This window comes from Cryptomeria japonica, unplaced genomic scaffold (genome assembly GCF_030272615.1).
Source record: "Cryptomeria japonica unplaced genomic scaffold, Sugi_1.0 HiC_scaffold_330, whole genome shotgun sequence".
Classification (NCBI taxonomy): Eukaryota; Viridiplantae; Streptophyta; class Pinopsida; order Cupressales; family Cupressaceae; genus Cryptomeria; species Cryptomeria japonica.
In genome coordinates this window covers 70,001-92,500 of record NW_026729152.1, presented here as the reverse complement: position 1 = coordinate 92,500, position 22,500 = coordinate 70,001, and the positions used below count along the sequence as shown (strand labels likewise).

At 60.9% G+C, this 22,500-nt stretch overlaps 2 non-coding genes across 2 annotated transcripts; both read right to left on the bottom strand.

Moving 5' to 3' along the window:
• Window positions 1-2,999: 2,999 nt before the first annotated feature.
• LOC131870444 (5S ribosomal RNA) lies at window positions 3,000-3,118 on the bottom strand. The gene has a single exon (XR_009368754.1). It is a non-coding gene; the product is annotated as a 5S ribosomal RNA (ribosomal RNA).
• Window positions 3,119-10,922: 7,804 nt separating this feature from the next.
• Window positions 10,923-11,041, bottom strand: LOC131870467 (5S ribosomal RNA). Its single transcript, XR_009368776.1, has one exon. It is a non-coding gene; the product is annotated as a 5S ribosomal RNA (ribosomal RNA).
• Between the last annotated feature and the right edge of the window lie 11,459 nt (window positions 11,042-22,500).

The window sequence follows — 22,500 nt, the reverse complement described above, 5'->3', positions numbered from 1 at the left end:
GCCCGGTTTGCCCCGGGTGCGCACCTCGCGTGCACCTTCGTCGGGGTGGGCACCTTGGCTGGGTTTGCCCCGGCTGCGCTCCGAAGCGGGGTTATTGGAGCGCCGCCTCTTTTTTTGTCGGAGCGTTTGGTGGGGTTTCTCGCATTGGCTCTTCCGAGGCCCGGTTGCCACCCTGGCGCGCACGAAGTCGGAAGTAGGGTTAATTGCCCGGGTGCGCACCTTTGCCAGGGTGGGCACCTTACCTGGGCTGCGCACCAGGGCGGGCTCAAGATGGCACGCGCGTTCCGTTTTTTTCACTATCTTTCAAAACGGAAATTTTAAAATCTCCTTTTTTTTTTGCCTTTTCTGGAAATTAGTGAAGGCAGCGCATCAAAGGTGCGCACCTCGCTGCCCACCTTGGTGTGCTCTGAGGTGCGCACCCGGGAGCGCTACGAAGTGTGCTCCAAGGTGCGGCGTGCACGTTGTCGGAGCCCGGTTTGCCCCGGGTGCGCACCTCGCCTGCACCTTGGCCGGGGTGGGCACCTTGGCTGGGTTTGCCCAGGGTGCGCTCCGAAGCGGGGTTACTGGAGCGCCCCCTCTTTTTTTGTCAGAGCGTTTGGTGGGGTTTCTCGCATTGGCTCTTCCCAGGCCCGGTTGTTGGGTGCGCTCCCACCCTGGCGCGCGCGAAGTTGGAAGTTGGGTTAATTGCCCGGGCGCGCACCTTCGCCAGGGTGGGCACCTTGGTGCGCACACCTTGGCTGGGCTGCGCACCAGGGCGGGCTCAAGATGGCACCAGCATTCCCTTTTTCTCACTATCTTTCAAAACGGAAATTTTAAAATCTCGTTTTTTTTTTGCCTTTTATGGAAATTAGTGAAGGCATCGCATCAAAGGTGCGCACCTCGCTGCCCACCTTGGTGTGCTCCGAGGTGCCCACCACGGTGCGCAACGCCGGTGCGAACCCGGGAGCGCCCCGATGTGTGCTCCAAGGTGCGGCGTGCACGAAGTCGGACCCCGGTTTGCCCCGGGTGCGCACCTCGCGTGCACCTTGGTGCGCACACCTTGGCTGGGTTGCGCGGCCTGGTGGGCACCATGGTGCGCACCAAGGAGCGCTCCGAAGTGTGCTCCAAGGTGCGGCGTGCACGAAGTCGGAGCCCGGTTTGCCCCGGGTACGCACCTCGCGTGCACCTTCGCCGGGGTGGGCACCTCGGCTGGGTTGCGCGCCCTGGTGCGCACCAAGGAGCGCTCCGAAGTGTGCTCCAAGGTGCGGCGTGCACGAAGTCGGAGCCCGGTTTGCCCCGGGTGCGCACCTTCGCCGCGGTGCGCACCATGGCGTGCACGAAGTCGGAGCCCGGTTTGCCCCGGGTGCGCACCTCGCGTGCACCTTCGGCGGGGTTGCGCGCCCTGGTGGGCACCATGGTGCGCACCAAGGAGCGCTCCGAAGTGTGCTCCAAGGTGCGGCGTGCACGAAGTCGGAGCCCGGTTTGCCCCGGGTGCGCACCTCGCGTGCACCTTCGGCGGGGTTGCGCGCCCTGGTGGGCACCATGGTGCGCACCAAGGAGCGCTCCGAAGTGTGCTCCAAGGTGCGGCGTGCACGAAGTCGGAGCCCGGTTTGCCCCGGGTGCGCACCTCGCGTGCACCTTCGCCGCGGTGGGCACCATGGCGTGCACGAAGTCGGAGCCCGGTTTGCCCCGGGTGCGCACCTCGCGTGCACCTTCGCCGGGGTGGGCACCTCGGCTGGGTTGCGCGCCCTGGTGCGCACCAAGGAGCGCTCCGAAGTGTGCTCCAAGGTGCGGCGTGCACGAAGTCGGAGCCCGGTTTGCCCCGGGTGCGCACCTCGCGTGCACCTTCGCCAGGGTGGGCACCTCGGTGTGCTCCGAGGTGCGAACCCGAGAGCGCTCCGAGGTGCCCACGAAGTCGAAAGTCGGGTTAATTGCATTGTTTTCCCCGGGTGCGCTCCGAGGTGCGCAACATCGGCGCGCACCAAGGAGGGCTCCGAAGTGTGCTCCAAGGTGCGCACGATGGCGTGCACCTCTGGTGCGCACGATTCGGAGCTCGGTTTGACCGGGGTGCGCACACCTTGGCTGGGTTGCGCACCTTTTGTGCGCTCCAAGGTGCGCACGAAGTCGGAGCTCGGTTTGCCCCGGGTGCGCACCTTCGCCAGGGTGCGCACCTTGATGCGCACGCCTTGGCTGGGCTGCGCACCTTGGTGGGCGCCATGGTGCGCACCTTTCGTGCGCTCCAAGGTGCGCACGAAGTCGGAGCTCGGTTTGCCCCGGGTGCGCACCTTGGTGGGCGCCATGGTGCACTCCGAGGTGCCCAAGATTGGTGCGCACCAAGGAGCGCTCCGAAGTGCGCTCCAAGGTGCGCGCGAAGTCGAAAGTTGGGTTAATTGTCCGGTTTGCCTCGGGTGCGCACCTTGCGTGCACCTTCGCCAGGGTGGGCGCCTTGGTGCGCACACCTTGGCTGGGCTGCGCACACCTTGGCACCCGCGTTTCCTTCATTTTAAATTTTTTTTTTTTACAATCTCTCAAGTGGGAAATTCTATAATCTCAACTTTTTTTGCCTTTTCAGGAAACTTTTGAATGGAGCGCATCATTGGTGCGCTCCGAAGTGTGCTCCAAAGCTCTCTCCAGCTGCGTGCACCTGCCCCGGCCGCGCACCCGGCCCCGCCCAGCTTCGCTCACCTGTCCCGGGCGTCTGGTGCGGAACCTTAGAGTAAGAAACATCACCGTGCACCTTGGCCAACGTGCGCGACTCGACCGAGCGCGCACTGGCCGAGGTGCACACCGATTTCACCTGGGTGCGCGCGCAGCACCTCGGGCGCACCGGGGTGCGCGCACAACGCCCGGGTTGCACCGTGGCCTGTGTGCTCGGGGCGCCTCGGGTGCGCGCTCGGTGTCGCCCCCGCGCGCGCGGTAGTGCGGGCAGCGCACCCCGGCCCGGCCCGGCCCCGACGAGAACGCAAACGGGCAAAAGGTTTATTCAAATAGCATTGCGACGCCCGGCGAAAAACTAAAAAAGGGTGCAACACCGGGACTTCCCGGGAGGTCACCCATCCTAGTACTACTCCGGCCCAAGCGCGCTTAACTGCGGAGTTCTGATGGGATCCGGTGCACTAACGCTGGTATGATCGCACCCGTTATGAGCTTGTCGCAGTGTGTACTTAGCAAACCGCGACCCACGTGCGAATCCACCCCGGCCACCCACCCCCGTCGAGGTGCACACCCTCCCTCGCGAAGTGCGCCCCGTTCGCCAAGTGTGAGCCCTGCCCGGGTGCGCGCACCTTGCTAGGGCGTCGGGTGTGCACCCGGCCCGGCCTACGTGCGTGCACCTGGAGGGGGCGTCGTGTGCGTGCAGTGTCCCGTCTGCAACGCGGTGCCCACACACCACCTCGGGCGCAACGACCTGCGCTCACATGTGGGCCGAGTGCACCTTGGTGCATGTTCGGGGCGCCTCGGGTGCACGCTCGATCTTGCCCCGGTGCACCAAGGCGCTCGGTTTGCCCCGGGTGCGCACTTGGTGCAAGGTGGGCACCCAAAATAGGGATCAAGCACCAAAACACAAGTTTCGGGATGCAAAATGGGACCCAAGGACCACAAATGCGTTCCAAGACCCATGATGGGTCCACGAGAACAAAAATGTGTTCCGAGACTTAATAAACAAATATTGGGTTTTAGGAGAAGAAACATGCTCTGATGCCCAAAACGAGAATCGACCCCGAAAAGGCCACAGGCCAAAAGTGGGATGCGAGACAAAAAAAAATGGGACCCGAGGACCAAAATTGGGTTCCCAGGTCGAAGACAGGGCAACCGGACAAGAAACGACCTCTAAGGCTCGAAATGAGTCCCGGCGACTAAAACTTGACAAGAAGCACCCATCAGGCACCCAACTCGACACCCATGGGATGCCGACCCACCCGGGCTTCCACCTAGCACACCTTGGCACCCACCCACCCTCGCACCCAACCTCGCACCCAACTTAGCACCTTTGAACCCACATTGGCACTCACCCTGACCCTGGCACCTTGGAACCCACATTGGCACTCACCTTGACCCTGGCACCCACCTTTGCACTCACCTTGGGACCCACCCTGGCTCCCACCTCGGCACCCACCCAGACACCCACCTTGGTTCCTTGGCACCCACCTTGGATCCTTGGCACCCACCCCGACACCCACCTTGGCACGCAACTTGGCTACTTGCCACCCATCTTGGCTCCTTGACGCCCACCCCGACAACCACCCCGTGACCTACCCTGGCTAGGGTTGGTGCACACCCACCCTGGTGCCCACCTTGGCACCCACCCTATGACCCACCTTGGCACGCACCTTAGTACCCACCCCGTTACCCACCCTAGGACCCACCCCGTGACCCACCTTGGCCAGGGTGGGTGCCTTGGTGCGCACAACTTGCCTGGGCTGCACACCAGGGCGGGCTCAAGATGGCACCCGCGTTCCGTTTTTTTCACTATCTTTCAAAACGGAAATTTTAAAATCTCATTTTTTTCTTTTTTTTGCCTTTTCTGGAAATTAGTGAAGGCAGCGCATCAAAGGTGCGCAATGCTGGTGCGAACCCGGGAGCGCTCCGATGTGTGCTCCAAGGTGCGGCGTGCACGAAGTCCGAGCCCGGTTTGCCCCGGGTGCGCACCTCGCGTGCACCTTCGCCGGGGTGAGCACCTTGGCTGGGTTGCGCGCCCTGGTGCGTACCAAGGAGCGCTCTGAAGTGTGCTCCAAGGTGCGGCGTGCACGAAGTCGGAGCCCGGTTTGCCCCGGGTGTGCACCTCGGGTGCGCACCTCGCGTGCACCTTCGCTGCGGTGGGCACCTTGGCTGGGTTGCGCGCCTTGGTGGGCACCATGCAGTGCACGAAGTCGGAGCCCGGTTTGCCCCGGGCGCGCACCTCCGCCAGGGTGGGCACCTTGGTGCGCACAACTTGCCTGGGCTGCGCACCAGGAAGGGCTCAAGATGGCACCCGCGTTCCGTTTTTTTCACTATCTTTCAGAACGGAAATTTTAAAATATCGTTTTTTTTTGCCTTTTCTGGAAATTAGTGAAGGCAGCGCATCAAAGGTGCGCAACGCTGGTGCGAACCTGGGAGCGCTCCGATGTGTGCTCCAAGGTGCGGCGTGCACAAAGTCGGAGCCCGGTTTGCCCCGGGTGCGCCCTGGTGGGCACCATGGTGCGCACCAAGGAGCGCTCCGAAGTGTGCTCCAAGGTGCGGCCTGCACGAAGTCGGAGCCCGGTTTGCCCCGGGTGTGCACCTCGGGTGGGCACCTTGGTGCGCATGCCTTGCCTGGGCTGCGCACCAGGGCGGGCTCAAGATGGCACCCGCGTTCCTTTTTTTTCACTATCTTTCAAAACGGAAATTTTAAAATCTCATTTTTTTTTGCCTTTTTCTGGAAATTAGTGAAGGCAGCGCATCAAAGGTGCGCACCTCGCTGCCCACCACGGTGCGCAACGCCGGTGGGCACCCGGGAGTGCTTCGAAGTGTGCTCCAAGGTGTTGCGTGCACGTTGTCGGAGCCCGGTTTGCCCCGGGTGCGCACCTCGCGTGCACCTTCGTCGGGGTGGGCACCTTGGCTTGGTTTGCCCCGGCTGCGCTCCGAAGCGGGGTTATTGGAGCGCCGCCTCTTTTTTTGTCGGAGCGTTTGGTGGGGTTTCTCGCATTGGCTCTTCCGAGGCCCGGTTGCCACCCTGGCGCGCACGAAGTCGGAAGTAGGGTTAATTGCCCGGGTGCGCACCTTTGCCAGGGTGGCACCTTACCTGGGCTGCGCACCAGGGCGGGCTCAAGATGGCACGCGCGTTCCGTTTTTTTCACTATCTTTCAAAACGGAAATTTTAAAATCTCCTTTTTTTTTTGCCTTTTCTGGAAATTAGTGAAGGCAGCGCATCAAAGGTGCGCACCTCGCTGCCCACCTTGGTGTGCTCTGAGGTGCGCACCCGGGAGCGCTACGAAGTGTGCTCCAAGGTGCGGCGTGCACGTTGTCGGAGCCCGGTTTGCCCCGGGTGCGCACCTCGCCTGCACCTTGGCCGGGGTGGGCACCTTGGCTGGGTTTGCCCAGGGTGCGCTCCGAAGCGGGGTTACTGGAGCGCCCCCTCTTTTTTTGTCAGAGAGTTTGGTGGGGTTTCTCGCATTGGCTCTTCCCAGGCCCGGTTGTTGGGTGCGCTCCCACCCTGGCGCGCGCGAAGTTGGAAGTTGGGTTAATTGCCCGGGCGCGCACCTTCGCCAGGGTGGGCACCTTGGTGCGCAAACCTTGGCTGGGCTGCGCACCAGGGCGGGCTCAAGATGGCACCAGCATTCCCTTTTTCTCACTATCTTTCAAAACGGAAATTTTAAAATCTCGTTTTTTTTTTGCCTTTTATGGAAATTAGTGAAGGCATCGCATCAAAGGTGCGCACCTCGCTGCCCACCTTGGTGTGCTCCGAGGTGCCCACCACGGTGCGCAACGCCGGTGCGAACCCGGGAGCGCCCCGATGTGTGCTCCAAGGTGCGGCGTGCACGAAGTCGGACCCCGGTTTGCCCCGGGTGCGCACCTCGCGTGCACCTTGGTGCGCACACCTTGGCTGGGTTGCGCGGCCTGGTGGGCACCATGGTGCGCACCAAGGAGCGCTCCGAAGTGTGCTCCAAGGTGCGGCGTGCACGAAGTCGGAGCCCGGTTTGCCCCGGGTGCGCACCTTCGCCGCGGTGGGCACCATGGCGTGCACGAAGTCGGAGCCCGGTTTGCCCCGGGTGCGCACCTCGCGTGCACCTTCGCCGGGGTGGGCACCTCGGCTGGGTTGCGCGCCCTGGTGCGCACCAAGGAGCGCTCTGAAGTGTGCTCCAAGGTGCGGCGTGCACGAAGTCGGAGCCCGGTTTGCCCCGGGTGTGCACCTCGCGTGCACCTTCGCTGCGGTGGGCACCTTGGCTGGGTTGCGCGCCTTGGTGGGCACCATGCAGTGCACGAAGTCGGAGCCCGGTTTGCCCCGGGCGCGCACCTCCGCCAGGGTGGGCACCTTGGTGCGCACAACTTGCCTGGGCTGCGCACCAGGAAGGGCTCAAGATGGCACCCGCGTTCCGTTTTTTTCACTATCTTTCAGAACGGAAATTTTAAAATATCGTTTTTTTTTGCCTTTTCTGGAAATTAGTGAAGGCAGCGCATCAAAGGTGCGCAACGCTGGTGCGAACCTGGGAGCGCTCCGATGTGTGCTCCAAGGTGCGGCGTGCACGAAGTCGGACCCCGGTTTGCCCCGGGTGCGCACCTCGCGTGCACCTTGGTGCGCACACCTTGGCTGGGTTGCGCGCCCTGGTGGGCACCATGGTGCGCACCAAGGAGCGCTCCGAAGTGTGCTCCAAGGTGCGGCGTGCACGAAGTCGGAGCCCGGTTTGCCCCGGGTGCGCACCTCGCGTGCACCTTCGCCGCGGTGGGCACCATGGCGTGCACGAAGTCGGAGCCCGGTTTGCCCCGGGTGCGCACCTCGCGTGCACCTTCGCCGGGGTGGGCACCTTGGTGTGCAGACCTTGGCTGGGTTGCGCGCCCTGGTGGGCACCATGGTGCGCACCAAGGAGCGCTCCGAAGTGTGCTCCAAGGTGCGGCCTGCACGAAGTCGGAGCCCGGTTTGCCCCGGGTGTGCACCTCGGGTGGGCACCTTGGTGCGCATGCCTTGCCTGGGCTGCGCACCAGGGCGGGCTCAAGATGGCACCCGCGTTCCTTTTTTTTCACTATCTTTCAAAACGGAAATTTTAAAATCTCATTTTTTTTTGCCTTTTTCTGGAAATTAGTGAAGGCAGCGCATCAAAGGTGCGCACCTCGCTGCCCACCACGGTGCGCAACGCCGGTGGGCACCCGGGAGTGCTTCGAAGTGTGCTCCAAGGTGCTGCGTGCACGTTGTCGGAGCCCGGTTTGCCCCGGGTGCGCACCTCGCGTGCACCTTCGTCGGGGTGGGCACCTTGGCTGGGTTTGCCCCGGCTGCGCTCCGAAGCGGGGTTATTGGAGCGCCGCCTCTTTTTTTGTCGGAGCGTTTGGTGGGGTTTCTCGCATTGGCTCTTCCGAGGCCCGGTTGCCACCCTGGCGCGCACGAAGTCGGAAGTAGGGTTAATTGCCCGGGTGCGCACCTTTGCCAGGGTGGGCACCTTACCTGGGCTGCGCACCAGGGCGGGCTCAAGATGGCACGCGCGTTCCGTTTTTTTCACTATCTTTCAAAACGGAAATTTTAAAATCTCCTTTTTTTTTTGCCTTTTCTGGAAATTAGTGAAGGCAGCGCATCAAAGGTGCGCACCTCGCTGCCCACCTTGGTGTGCTCTGAGGTGCGCACCCGGGAGCGCTACGAAGTGTGCTCCAAGGTGCGGCGTGCACGTTGTCGGAGCCCGGTTTGCCCCGGGTGCGCACCTCGCCTGCACCTTGGCCGGGGTGGGCACCTTGGCTGGGTTTGCCCAGGGTGCGCTCCGAAGCGGGGTTACTGGAGCGCCCCCTCTTTTTTTGTCAGAGCGTTTGGTGGGGTTTCTCGCATTGGCTCTTCCCAGGCCCGGTTGTTGGGTGCGCTCCCACCCTGGCGCGCGCGAAGTTGGAAGTTGGGTTAATTGCCCGGGCGCGCACCTTCGCCAGGGTGGGCACCTTGGTGCGCACACCTTGGCTGGGCTGCGCACCAGGGCGGGCTCAAGATGGCACCAGCATTCCCTTTTTCTCACTATCTTTCAAAACGGAAATTTTAAAATCTCGTTTTTTTTTTGCCTTTTATGGAAATTAGTGAAGGCATCGCATCAAAGGTGCGCACCTCGCTGCCCACCTTGGTGTGCTCCGAGGTGCCCACCACGGTGCGCAACGCCGGTGCGAACCCGGGAGCGCCCCGATGTGTGCTCCAAGGTGCGGCGTGCACGAAGTCGGACCCCGGTTTGCCCCGGGTGCGCACCTCGCGTGCACCTTGGTGCGCACACCTTGGCTGGGTTGCGCGGCCTGGTGGGCACCATGGTGCGCACCAAGGAGCGCTCCGAAGTGTGCTCCAAGGTGCGGCGTGCACGAAGTCGGAGCCCGGTTTGCCCCGGGTACGCACCTCGCGTGCACCTTCGCCGGGGTGGGCACCTCGGCTGGGTTGCGCGCCCTGGTGCGCACCAAGGAGCGCTCCGAAGTGTGCTCCAAGGTGCGGCGTGCACGAAGTCGGAGCCCGGTTTGCCCCGGGTGCGCACCTTCGCCGCGGTGCGCACCATGGCGTGCACGAAGTCGGAGCCCGGTTTGCCCCGGGTGCGCACCTCGCGTGCACCTTCGGCGGGGTTGCGCGCCCTGGTGGGCACCATGGTGCGCACCAAGGAGCGCTCCGAAGTGTGCTCCAAGGTGCGGCGTGCACGAAGTCGGAGCCCGGTTTGCCCCGGGTGCGCACCTCGCGTGCACCTTCGGCGGGGTTGCGCGCCCTGGTGGGCACCATGGTGCGCACCAAGGAGCGCTCCGAAGTGTGCTCCAAGGTGCGGCGTGCACGAAGTCGGAGCCCGGTTTGCCCCGGGTGCGCACCTCGCGTGCACCTTCGCCGCGGTGGGCACCATGGCGTGCACGAAGTCGGAGCCCGGTTTGCCCCGGGTGCGCACCTCGCGTGCACCTTCGCCGGGGTGGGCACCTCGGCTGGGTTGCGCGCCCTGGTGCGCACCAAGGAGCGCTCCGAAGTGTGCTCCAAGGTGCGGCGTGCACGAAGTCGGAGCCCGGTTTGCCCCGGGTGCGCACCTCGCGTGCACCTTCGCCAGGGTGGGCACCTCGGTGCGCACACCTTCTCAATGTTTTCTTGCCTTTTCTGGAAATTGGTGAAGGCAGCGCATCAAAGGTGCGCACCTCGGTGTGCTCCGAGGTGCGAACCCGAGAGCGCTCCGAGGTGCCCACGAAGTCGAAAGTCGGGTTAATTGCATTGTTTTCCCCGGGTGCGCTCCGAGGTGCGCAACATCGGCGCGCACCAAGGAGGGCTCCGAAGTGTGCTCCAAGGTGCGCACGATGGCGTGCACCTCTGGTGCGCACGATTCGGAGCTCGGTTTGACCGGGGTGCGCACACCTTGGCTGGGTTGCGCACCTTTTGTGCGCTCCAAGGTGCGCACGAAGTCGGAGCTCGGTTTGCCCCGGGTGCGCACCTTCGCCAGGGTGCGCACCTTGATGCGCACGCCTTGGCTGGGCTGCGCACCTTGGTGGGCGCCATGGTGCGCACCTTTCGTGCGCTCCAAGGTGCGCACGAAGTCGGAGCTCGGTTTGCCCCGGGTGCGCACCTTGGTGGGCGCCATGGTGCACTCCGAGGTGCCCAAGATTGGTGCGCACCAAGGAGCGCTCCGAAGTGCGCTCCAAGGTGCGCGCGAAGTCGAAAGTTGGGTTAATTGTCCGGTTTGCCTCGGGTGCGCACCTTGCGTGCACCTTCGCCAGGGTGGGCGCCTTGGTGCGCACACCTTGGCTGGGCTGCGCACACCTTGGCACCCGCGTTTCCTTCATTTTAAATTTTTTTTTTTTACAATCTCTCAAGTGGGAAATTCTATAATCTCAACTTTTTTTGCCTTTTCAGGAAACTTTTGAATGGAGCGCATCATTGGTGCGCTCCGAAGTGTGCTCCAAAGCTCTCTCCAGCTGCGTGCACCTGCCCCGGCCGCGCACCCGGCCCCGCCCAGCTTCGCTCACCTGTCCCGGGCGTCTGGTGCGGAACCTTAGAGTAAGAAACATCACCGTGCACCTTGGCCAACGTGCGCGACTCGACCGAGCGCGCACTGGCCGAGGTGCACACCGATTTCACCTGGGTGCGCGCGCAGCACCTCGGGCGCACCGGGGTGCGCGCACAACGCCCGGGTTGCACCGTGGCCTGTGTGCTCGGGGCGCCTCGGGTGCGTGCTCGGTGTCGCCCCCGCGCGCGCGGTAGTGCGGGCAGCGCACCCCGGCCCGGCCCGGCCCCGACGAGAACGCAAACGGGCAAAAGGTTTATTCAAATAGCATTGCGACGCCCGGCGAAAAACTAAAAAAGGGTGCAACACCGGGACTTCCCGGGAGGTCACCCATCCCAGTACTACTCCGGCCCAAGCGCGCTTAACTGCGGAGTTCTGATGGGATCCGGTGCACTAACGCTGGTATGATCGCACCCGTTATGAGCTTGTCGCAGTGTGTACTTAGCAAACCGCGACCCACGTGCGAATCCACCCCGGCCACCCACCCCCGTCGAGGTGCACACCCTCCCTCGCGAAGTGCGCCCCGTTCGCCAAGTGTGAGCCCTGCCCGGGTGCGCGCACCTTGCTAGGGCGTCGGGTGTGCACCCGGCCCGGCCTACGTGCGTGCACCTGGAGGGGGCGTCGTGTGCGTGCAGTGTCCCGTCTGCAACGCGGTGCCCACACACCACCTCGGGCGCAACGACCTGCGCTCACATGTGGGCCGAGTGCACCTTGGTGCATGTTCGGGGCGCCTCGGGTGCACGCTCGATCTTGCCCCGGTGCACCAAGGCGCTCGGTTTGCCCCGGGTGCGCACTTGGTGCAAGGTGGGCACCCAAAATAGGGATCAAGCACCAAAACACAAGTTTCGGGATGCAAAATGGGACCCAAGGACCACAAATGCGTTCCAAGACCCATGATGGGTCCACGAGAACAAAAATGTGTTCCGAGACTTAATAAACAAATATTGGGTTTTAGGAGAAGAAACATGCTCTGATGCCCAAAACGAGAATCGACCCCGAAAAGGCCACAGGCCAAAAGTGGGATGCGAGACAAAAAAAAATGGGACCCGAGGACCAAAATTGGGTTCCCAGGTCGAAGACAGGGCAACCGGACAAGAAACGACCTCTAAGGCTCGAAATGAGTCCCGACGACTAAAACTTGACAAGAAGCACCCATCAGGCACCCAACTCGACACCCATGGGATGCCGACCCACCCGGGCTTCCACCTAGCACACCTTGGCACCCACCCACCCTCGCACCCAACCTCGCACCCAACTTAGCACCTTTGAACCCACATTGGCACTCACCCTGACCCTGGCACCTTGGAACCCACATTGGCACTCACCTTGACCCTGGCACCCACCTTTGCACTCACCTTGGGACCCACCCTGGCTCCCACCTCGGCACCCACCCAGACACCCACCTTGGTTCCTTGGCACCCACCTTGGATCCTTGGCACCCACCCCGACACCCACCTTGGCACGCAACTTGGCTACTTGCCACCCACCTTGGCTCCTTGACGCCCACCCCGACAACCACCCCGTGACCTACCCTGGCTAGGGTTGGTGCACACCCACCCTGGTGCCCACCTTGGCACCCACCCTATGACCCACCTTGGCACGCACCTTAGTACCCACCCCGTTACCCACCCTAGGACCCACCCCGTGACCCACCTTGGCCAGGGTGGGTGCACCCACCCTGGTGCCCACCTTGGCACCCACCCATCCTAGCACCCAGCCTGTGACCGGGCTTGGAACCCAACCTTGCACCCGCACCCGTCTTGGCCAGTGTGGGTGCGCACCCATCCTGGCACCCACGTTGTGACACACCCTTTAACCCACGCACCCTAGCACCCACGTTGGCACCCACCTTGGAACCCAACCTAGCAACTTGGCACCCACCCCGTGACCCACCTTGGCATCCACCATAGCAGTCGCCGACTTGGCACCCACCTCGGCACCCACCTTGACACTTGTGGACCCACCTTGCCACTCACCCTAGCATCGACCCATCCTAGCACCCACCCTGGCACCTTTGCACCCTAGCACTCACCCATCCTAGCACCTAACCTGTGACCCACCTTGACACTCACCCTCGCACCCACCTTGGAACCCAACCTAGCACCCACCCACCCTGACACCAACCCTAGCACCTACCCACCCTTGCACCCACCCTGTGACCCATCTTGGCACCCACCCATCCTACCACTCAACCTATCACCCACCTTCTCACCCACCTTGGCATCCACCTTAGCACCCACCCACACTGGCACCTTGGCACCCACCTCGGGCAAGGTGGGTGCACACCCACCCTGGCACCCAATTTAGAACCCACCGAGCATGTTACCCACCTTGGCACCCACATTGCAGCCCACCCTAGTACCCACCCTATGACCCACATTGGCATCCACACCCTAGCACCCAGGCACCTCGACACCCGCCTTGACACCCACCCTAGCACTGAACCTGTGACCCACCTTGGAACTCACCCTAGAACCCACCCACCCTGTGAACCACCTTGGCATCCACCTTAGCACCCACCCACCTTGGCACCCACTCTAGCACTCACCCATCCTAACACCCAACTTGTTACCCACCTTGGCACCCGCCCTCGCGTCCACCTTGAAACCCACCCTAGCACCCACCCACGCAGGAGCCCACCTTGGCACCCAACCTAACACCCACGCATCCTGGCACCCAACTTGTGACCCACCTTGGAACCCACCCTAGTACCCACCTTTGAACCCACTATATCACCAACCCACCTTGGCACCCACCCTATGACCCTCTTTGGAATCCACCCTAGCACGCACCCACCCTGGCACCCACCATGGAGCGCACCCTAGCACCCACCCACCTCGGCACGCACCTCAACACCCACCTTGGTGTGCGCACTGCGCCAACCTCTCAAAGACCCTATGTGGTGCGCTCCAAAGTGTACACCTTTGGTGCGCTCCAAGGTGCGCACCTTTGGTGCACACCGAGGTGCACACCAAAGTGTGCACCGAGGTGAGCACCAAAGTGCACTCCAGGGTGCACACCAAGGCGTGCACCTTTGGTGCGGTCAATGCAAACGAATTCGGAAGTTGGGGTCGATGTCCTAATCGCTGCTGCAGACTACACGTATGAGAATCGGACAAATAGCTTTATATAGGGGAGGTGTTGCGTTTGATGGGTCGACTCCCCTGGTTGTGTGCACTGCACCAACTTCAAAGACCCTGTCTTGTTTAAGAAGTCAAAAGTTGGGGTGGATGTCCTAATCATTGCTGCAGTCTACGCATGTATGAGAATCAGACAAATAGCTTATATAGGGGAGGTGTTGCATTCGGTGGGTTGACTCCCCTGGTTGTGCGCACTGCGCCAACCTCAAAGACCCCGCATAGCAGAAGAAGTCGGAAGTCGGATTTTGGTGAGCACCAAGGCGTGCACCTTTGGTGCGGTCAACGCAGACGAATTCAGAAGTTGGGGTGGATGTCCTAATCGTTGTTGCAGGCTACACATGTATGAGAATCAGACAAATAGCTTATATAGGGGAGGTGTTGGGTTTGATGGGTCAACTCCCTTGGTTGTGCGCATTACGCCAACCTCAAAGACCTTGTTTTCGTTAAGAAGTCAAAAGTTGGGGTCAATGTCCTAATGGCTCCTGCAGGCTACACATGTATGAGAATCGGACAAATAGCTTATATAGGGGAGGTGTTGGGTTTGATGGGTCGACTCCCCTGGTTGTGCGCATTACGTCAACCTCAAAGACCTTGTTTTCGTTAAGAAGTCAAAAGTTGGGGTCGATGTCCTAATTGCTCCTGTAGACTACACATGTATGAGAATCAGACAAATAGCTTATATAGGGGAGGTGTTGGGTTTGATGGGTTGACTCCCCTAGTTGTTCGCATTACACCAACCTCAAAGACCTTGTTTTCGTTTAGAAGCCGAAAGTTGGGGTCGATGTCCTAATTGCTCCTGCAGGCTACGCATGTATGAGAATCAGACAAATAGCTTATATAGGGGAGGTGTTGGGTTTGATGGGTCGACTCCCCTGGTTGTGCGCATTGCGCCAACCTCAAAGACCCTGCATTGCGGATGAAGTCGAAAGTCAGAGTTTGGTGTGCTACAAGGTGTGGTCGAAGGTGCTCACCTAGGTGTGCACCTTTGGAGCACAGGAAAAGTGCCCTCCAAAAGTGCGCACCTTTGGAGTGCACAAAAGTGCCCTCCAAAAGTGCGCACCTTTGGAGCGCAGAAAAGTGCCCTCCAAAAAGTGCCCTCCAAAAGTGCGCACCTTTGGAGCGCAGAAAAGTGCCCTCCAAAAAGTGCCCTCCAAAAGTGCGCACCTTTGGAGCGCAGAAAAGTGCCCTCCAAAAAGTGCCCTCCAAAAGTGCGCACCTTTGGAGCGCAGAAAAGTGCCCTCCAAAAAGTGCCCTCCAAAAGTGCGCACCTTTGGAGCGCAGAAAAGTGCCCTCCAAAAAGTGCCCTCCAAAAGTGCGCACCTTTGGAGCGCAGAAAAGTGCCCTCCAAAAAGTGCCCTCCAAAAGTGCGCACCTTTGGAGCGCAGAAAAGTGCCCTCCAAAAAGTGCCCTCCAAAAGTGCGCACCTTTGGAGCGCAGAAAAGTGCCCTCCAAAAAGTGCCCTCCAAAAGTGCGCACCTTTGGAGCGCAGAAAAGTGCCCTCCAAAAAGTGCCCTCCAAAAGTGCGCACCTTTGGAGCGCAGAAAAGTGCCCTCCAAAAAGTGCCCTCCAAAAGTGCGCACCTTTGGAGCGCAGAAAAGTGCCCTCCAAAAGTGCGCACCTTTGGAGCGCACAAAAGTGCCCTCCAAAAGTGCGCACTTTTGGTGCGCACCAAGGCGCTGGTTCGGTCGTTGCAGGCGAGTTCGGAAGTTGGGGTCGATGTCCTGAGCGGAGGTGCAAACTACACAGGTGTCGGAATCGGACAAATAGCTTATATAGGGGAGGTGTATGCTTCGATGGGTCGACTCCCCAGGTTGAGCGCACCGCGCCAACCTCAAAGACCCTACGGTATGGATGAAGTCGGAAGTTGGGTCCGATGACCGATTCGATTAGTAGGTATGCTCATGAGGTCGGAATTTGGGTCCGATGACCTGCCATGTGCAGGAAGGCGAATGTTGACACTGTGCGTTGCAAGGTGCACACCAAGGCGCTGGTGCGGTCTTTTTAGTCGAGTTCGGAAGTTGGGGTCGATGTCCTGATCGGAGGTGCAAGCTACACAGGTGTGGGAATCGGACAAATAGCTTATATAGGGGAGGTGTATGCTTCGTTGGGTCGACTCCCCGGGTTGAGCGCACCGCGCCAACCTCAAAGACCCTACGGTATGGATGAAGTCGGAAGTTGGGTCCGATGACCGATTCGATATGTAGGCATACTCGCGAGGTCGGAATTTGGGTCCGATGACCTGCCACGTGCAGGAAGGCGAATGTTGGCACTGTGCGTTGCAAGGTGCGCACCAAGGCGCTGGTTCGGTCGTTGGAGGCGAGTTCGGAAGTTGGGGTCGATGTCTTGATCGGAGGTGCAAACTACACAGGTGTGGGAATCGGACAAATAGCTTATATAGGGGAGGTGTATGCTTCGTTGGGTCGACTCCCCGGGTTGAGCGCACCGCGCCAACCTCAAAGACCCTACGGTATGGATGAAGTCGGAAGTTGGGTCCGATGACCGATTCGATATGTAGGCATACTCGCGAGGTCGGAATTTGGGTCCGATGACCTGCCATGTGCAGGAAGGCGAATGTTGGGACTGTGCGTTGCAAGGTGCGCACCAAGGCGCTGGTGCCGTCGTTGCAGTCGAGTTCGGAAGTTGGGGTCGATGTCCTGGTCAGAGGTGCAAACTACACAGGTGTGGGAATCGGACAAATAGCTTATATAGGGGAGGTGTATGCTTCGATGGGTCGACTCCCTGGGTTGAGCGCACCGCGCCAACCTCAAAGACCCTACAGTATGGATGAAGTCGGAAGTTGGGTCCGATGACCGATTCGATACGTAGGCATATTGGCGAGGTCTGAATTTGTGTCCGATGACCTGCCATGCGCAGGAAGGCGGAATTTGGGTCCGATGACCGAGTTGATGGCGTGCCATGCGCAGAAAGGCGGAATTTGGGTCCGATGACCGAGTTGATGTTGATGGCCCGCCATGCACAGGAAGGCGGAATTTGGGTCCGATGACCGATTTGAAGGCGTGCCATACGCAAAAAGGCGGAGTTTGGGTCCGATGACCGAGTTGATATTGATGGCCCGCCATGCGCAGGAAGGCGGAATTTGGGTCCGATGACCTGACATACGCATGGAGTCCGACTCGGGGGCCGATGTTCGATTCGATGACTTGCATTGTGGGTAAAGTCGGAAGTTGTGGTCTTTGACCCGATTCGATGACCAGACTTCGGCTGCTTGAGAATCGGACAAATAACTTATATAGGGGAGGTAGTGTTCTCGAGCATCCTCCCCCCGTGCCCGTTTATGTCGATTGATGCTGGTGCTCGACTGGTTGGAGCGCTCGGATGCAAAAATCTTGCACCAGGATTTATCGATTGTGATGGACACGGCAAGTCTCCTGATTGCTATGCAGGAGCTCATCGTGAATCTCTATGCGGCCTTGGTATGGACTCGACCTGCGGAATGGTTCGGCAATGGTAGTCGCTCCAACACGTCCTTGCAATGGCCACAGAGGTGATTCGACTAGAGCTCCAGTCTAGCTTTTGGGTTGCTTGGCGGACTGGTATAGCCGCGATCGAGTTCCGGCCATGAACGTTTTAGATAGCTCTTGGGCTTTCTGGGACGGAAGTCGGAAGTTTGGGCTGTTGTCCGATTTGATGACCATTCTTCGGATGTGTGAGAATCGGACAAATAACTTATATAGGGGACTGTGTTGTCTCACGCAGCCCCCTCCGTGCCCCTCTATCTCGACCGATGTTGGTGCTTGAAAGGGTTGGGATCGCTCGGATTTATAAACGTGCACCACCATTTGTCGAGTGTGAGGGACGCGGCAGGTCTCCTAAATGCTATGCGGGCGCTCTCTGAGAATCTCTATCCGGCCTCGACACAGACTAGTCTTGCTGAATGGTTTGGCACTGGTAGTCGATCCAACACGTCGTTGTTGTGGCCGCCTAGGCGATTCGATTCGAGCCCCCGTCTAGCTTTTGGGTTGCTTGGCGGATTTTGCCCTATCCGCAAGTGAGCTCGGTCCCTAAACGTTCGAGAAACCCGATTGCTATGCGCCGACTCTCTTTCTTGCGAGCCTCCATCTAGCTTTTGGGTCTCTACGGAACGGAAGTCGGAATCTGGGACCGTTGTTTGATTCGACGAGGCAGACTACGGTTGTGCGAGAATCGGACAAATAACTTATATAGGGGAGGTGTTGACTGGAGCATTCTCCCCCGTGCCCCTCTAACTCGACCAATGCTGGCGCTCGAACGGTGGTAGCGCTCGGATTTTCATTGAGCGCCAGCATTGGTCGATTTAGAGGGGCATGCGAGATTCCCGAATGCTATGCGAGGGCTCTAACGGAAATGTCTATTGGTTTCGGTATGGATGCAATTGCGAGTGGTTCGGCAAAGGTAGTCGTTCCGATGCGTCCATGTCGTGGCCAAATCGATAATTCGATTTGAGCCCTCGTATAGCATTTGGGTCTCTCGATGTGATTCCGCATTCCAGTCCCTTTGGGCACTGCTTGAGCCGCATCCCAGGGGGTTCCCTTCCCAATAATCTGCCTCGCAACCCGATTGCTATGCGGTGAGGCTCCTCGGCCGCCTCGGAACTATCTGTGTATCAGACGCATCGCGGGATAAGGGGTTGGCAACGGTAGTCGCCCCAAGCGCGTCCGATGCTTGGACCATTCCGAGGCGGCCCTGAAGCCTCTTCCGTCTAGCCGTTGGGTCCTTCTCGCCGCATCCCTCGCCTCGCACCCCGATTGCTATGCGGTGAGGCTCCTCGGCCGCCTCGGAACTATCTGTGTATCGGACGCGTCGCGGGATAAGGGGTTGTCACTGGTAGTCGCCCCAAGCGCGTCCGATGCTTGGACCATTCCGAGGCGGCCCTGAAGCCTCTTCCGTCTAGCCGTTGGGTCCTTCTCGCCGCATCCCTCGCCTCGCACCCCGATTGCTATGCGGTGAGGCTCCTCGGCCGCCTCGGAACTATCTGTGTATCGGACGCGTCGCGGGATAAGGGGTTGTCATTGGTAGTCGCCCCAAGCGCGTCCGATGCTTGGACCATTCCGAGGCGGCCCTGAAGCCTCTTCCGTCTAGCCGTTGGGTCCTTCTCGCCGCATCCCTCGCCTCGCACCCCGATTGCTATGCGGTGAGGCTCCTCGGCCGCCTCGGAACTATCTGTGTATCGGACGCGTCGCGGGATAAGGGGTTGTCACTGGTAGTCGCCCCAAGCGCGTCCGATGCTTGGACCATTCCGAGGCGGCCCTGAAGCCTCTTCCGTCTAGCCGTTGGGTCCTTCTCGCCGCATCCCTCGCCTCGCACCCCGATTGCTATGCGGTGAGGCTCCTCGGCCGCCTCGGAACTATCTGTGTATCGGACGCGTCGCGGGATAAGGGGTTGTCACTGGTAGTCGCCCCAAGCGCGTTCGATGCTTGGACCATTCCGAGGCGGCCCTGAAGCCTCTTCCGTCTAGCCGTTGGGTCCTTCTCGCCGCATCCCTCGCCTCGCACCCCGATTGCTATGCGGTGAGGCTCCTCGGCCGCCTTGGAACTATCTGTGTATCGGACGCGTCGCGGGATAAGGGGTTGTCACTGGTAGTCGCCCCAAGCGCGTCCGATGCTTGGACCATTCCGAGGCGGACCCGAAGCCTCTTCCGTCTAGCCGTTGGGTCCTTCTCGCCGCATCCTTCGCCTCGCACCCCGATTGCTATGCGGTGAGGCTCCTCGGCCGCCTCGGAACTATCTGTGTATCGGACGCGTCGCGGGATAAGGGGTTGTCACTGGTAGTCGCCCCAAGCGCGTCCGATGCTTGGACCATTCCGAGGCGGACCCGAAGCCTCTTCCGTCTAGCCGTTGGGTCCTTCTCGCCGCATCCCTCGCCTCGCACCCCGATTGCTATGCGGTGAGGCTCCTCGGCCGCCTTGGAACTATCTGTGTATCGGACGCGTCGCGGGATAAGGGGTTGTCACTGGTAGTCGCCCCAAGCGCGTCCGATGCTTGGACCATTCCGAGGCGGACCCGAAGCCTCTTCCGTCTAGCCGTTGGGTCCTTCTCGCCGCATCCCTCGCCTCGCACCCCGATTGCTATGCGGTGAGGCTCCTCGGCCGCCTTGGAACTATCTGTGTATCGGACGCGTCGCGGGATAAGGGGTTGTCACTGGTAGTCGCCCCAAGCGCGTCCGATGCTTGGACCATTCCGAGGCGGACCCGAAGCCTCTTCCGTCTAGCCGTTGGGTCCTTCTCGCCGCATCCCTCGCCTCGCACCCCGATTGCTATGCGGTGAGGCTCCTCGGCCGCCTTGGAACTATCTGTGTATCGGACGCGTCGCGGGATAAGGGGTTGTCACTGGTAGTCGCCCCAAGCGCGTCCGATGCTTGGACCATTCCGAGGCGGCCCCGAAGCCTCTTCCGTGTAGCCGTTGGGTCGTTCTCGCCGCATCCCTCGCCTCGCACCCCGATTGCTATGCGGTGAGGCTCCTCGGCCGCCTTGGAACTATCTGTGTATCGGACGCGTCGTGGGATAAGGGGTTGTCACTGGTAGTCGCCCCAAGCGCGTCCGATGCTTGGACCATTCCGAGGCGGCCCCGAAGCCTCTTCCGTGTAGCCGTTGGGTCCTTCTCGCCGCATCCCTCGCCTCGCACCCCGATTGCTATGCGGTGAGGCTCCTCGGCCGCCTTGGAACTATCTGTGTATCGGACGCGTCGCGGGATAAGGGGTTGTCACTGGTAGTCGCCCCAAGCGCGTCCGATGCTTGGACCATTCCGAGGCGGACCTGAAGCCTCTTCCCTCTAGCCGTTGGGGCTTTCTCGCCGCATCCCTCGCCTCGCACCCTGATTGCTATGCTGTGAGGCTCCTCGGCCGCCTTGGAACTATCTGTGTATCGGACGCATCGCGGGATAAGGGGTTGGCAGTGGTAGTCGCCCCAAGCGCATCCGATGCTTGGACCATTCCGAGGCGGCCCTGCAGCCTCTTCCGTCTAGCCGTTGGGGCCATCTCGCCGCATCCCCCACCTCGCACCACGATTGCTATGCGGTGAGGCTCCTTGGCCGCCTCGGAACTATCTGTGTATCGGACGCATCGCGGGATAAGGGGTTGTCACTGGTAGTCGCCCCAAGCGCGTCCGATGCTTGGACTATTCCGAGGCGGCCCTGCAGCCTCTTCCGTCTAGCCGTTGGGGCCATCTCGCTGCATCCCCCACCTCCTCGGCCGCCTCGGAACTATCTGTGTATCGGACGCATCGCGGGATAAGGGGTTGGCAGTGGTAGTCGCCCCAAGCGCGTCCGATGCTTGGACTATTCCGAGGCAGCCCTGCAGCCTCTTCCGTCTAGCCTTTGGGGCCATCTCGCCGCATCCCTCGCCTCGCACCCCGATTGCTATGCGGTGAGGCTCCTCGGCCGCCTGGGAACTATCTTCGTATCGGACGCATCGCGGGATAAGGGGTTGTCACTGGTAGTCGCCCCAAGCGCGTCCGATGCTTGGACTATTCCGAGGCGGCCCTGTGGCCTCTTCCGTCTAGCCGTTGGGGCCATCTCGCCGCATCCCCCACCTCGCACCCCGATTGCTATGCGGTGAGGCTCTTCGGCCGCCTTGGAACTATCTTCGTATCGGACGCATCGCGGGATAAGGGGTTGTCACTGGTAGTGGCCCCAAGCGCGTCCGATGCTTGGACTATTCCGAGGCGGCCCTGCAGCCTCTTCTGTCTAGCCGTTGGGGCCATCTCGCCGCATCCCCCACCTCGCACCCCGATTGCTATGCGGTGAGGCTCCTCGGCCGCCTTGGAACTATCTTCGTATCGGACGCATCGCGGGATAAGGGGTTGTCACTGGTAGTCGCCCCAAGCGCGTCCGATGCTTGGACTATTCCGACGCGGCCCTGTGGCCTCTTCCGTCTAGCCGTTGGGGCCATCTCGCCGCATCCCCCACCTCGCACCCCGATTGCTATGCGGTGAGGCTCCTCGGCCGCCTTGGAACCATCTTCGTATCGGACGCATCGCGGGATAGGGGGCTGTCACTGGTAGTCGCCCCAAGCGTGTCCGATGCTTGGACCATTCCTAGGCGGCCCTGAAGCCTCTTCCGTCTAGCCGTTGGGGCCTTCCCGCCCCATCCCTCGCCTCGCACCCCCGATTGCTATGCGGTGAGGCTCCTCGGCCGCCTTGGAACCATCTGTGTATCGGACGCATCGCGGGATAAGGGGTTGGCACTGGCAGTCGCCCCAAGCGCGTCCGATGCTTGGACCATTCCGAGGTGGCCCTGAAGCCTCTTCCGTCTAGCCGTTGGGGCCTTCCCGCCCCATCCCTCGCCTCGCACCCCGATTGATATGCGGTGAGGCTCCTCGGCCGCCTTGGAACTATCTGTGTATCGGACGCATCGCGGGATAAGGGGTTGGCACTGGTAGTCGTCCCAATCGCATCCGATGCTTGGACCATTCCGAGGCGGCCCTGCAGCCTCTTCCGTTTAGCCGTCGGGGCCTTCCCGCCGCATCCCTCGCCTCGCATCCCGATTCCTATGCGGTGAGTCTTCTCGGCCGCCGCGGAACTATACCTGTTATTGCTACTGCATCCTTCGGCTGGTAACCTCCTCTGCCGCCTTGGAACGTTCTCTTTGTCGGACGCGTCGCGGGATAAGGGGTTGGCACTGGTAGTCGCCCCAAGCGCGCCCGATGCATAGACCGCTCCGAGTCGACCTTGCTTTCAGCCTCTCACATGCATAGACCTCTCTGAGTCGACCCTGCAGCCTCTCACGTTTAGCCTTTGGAAT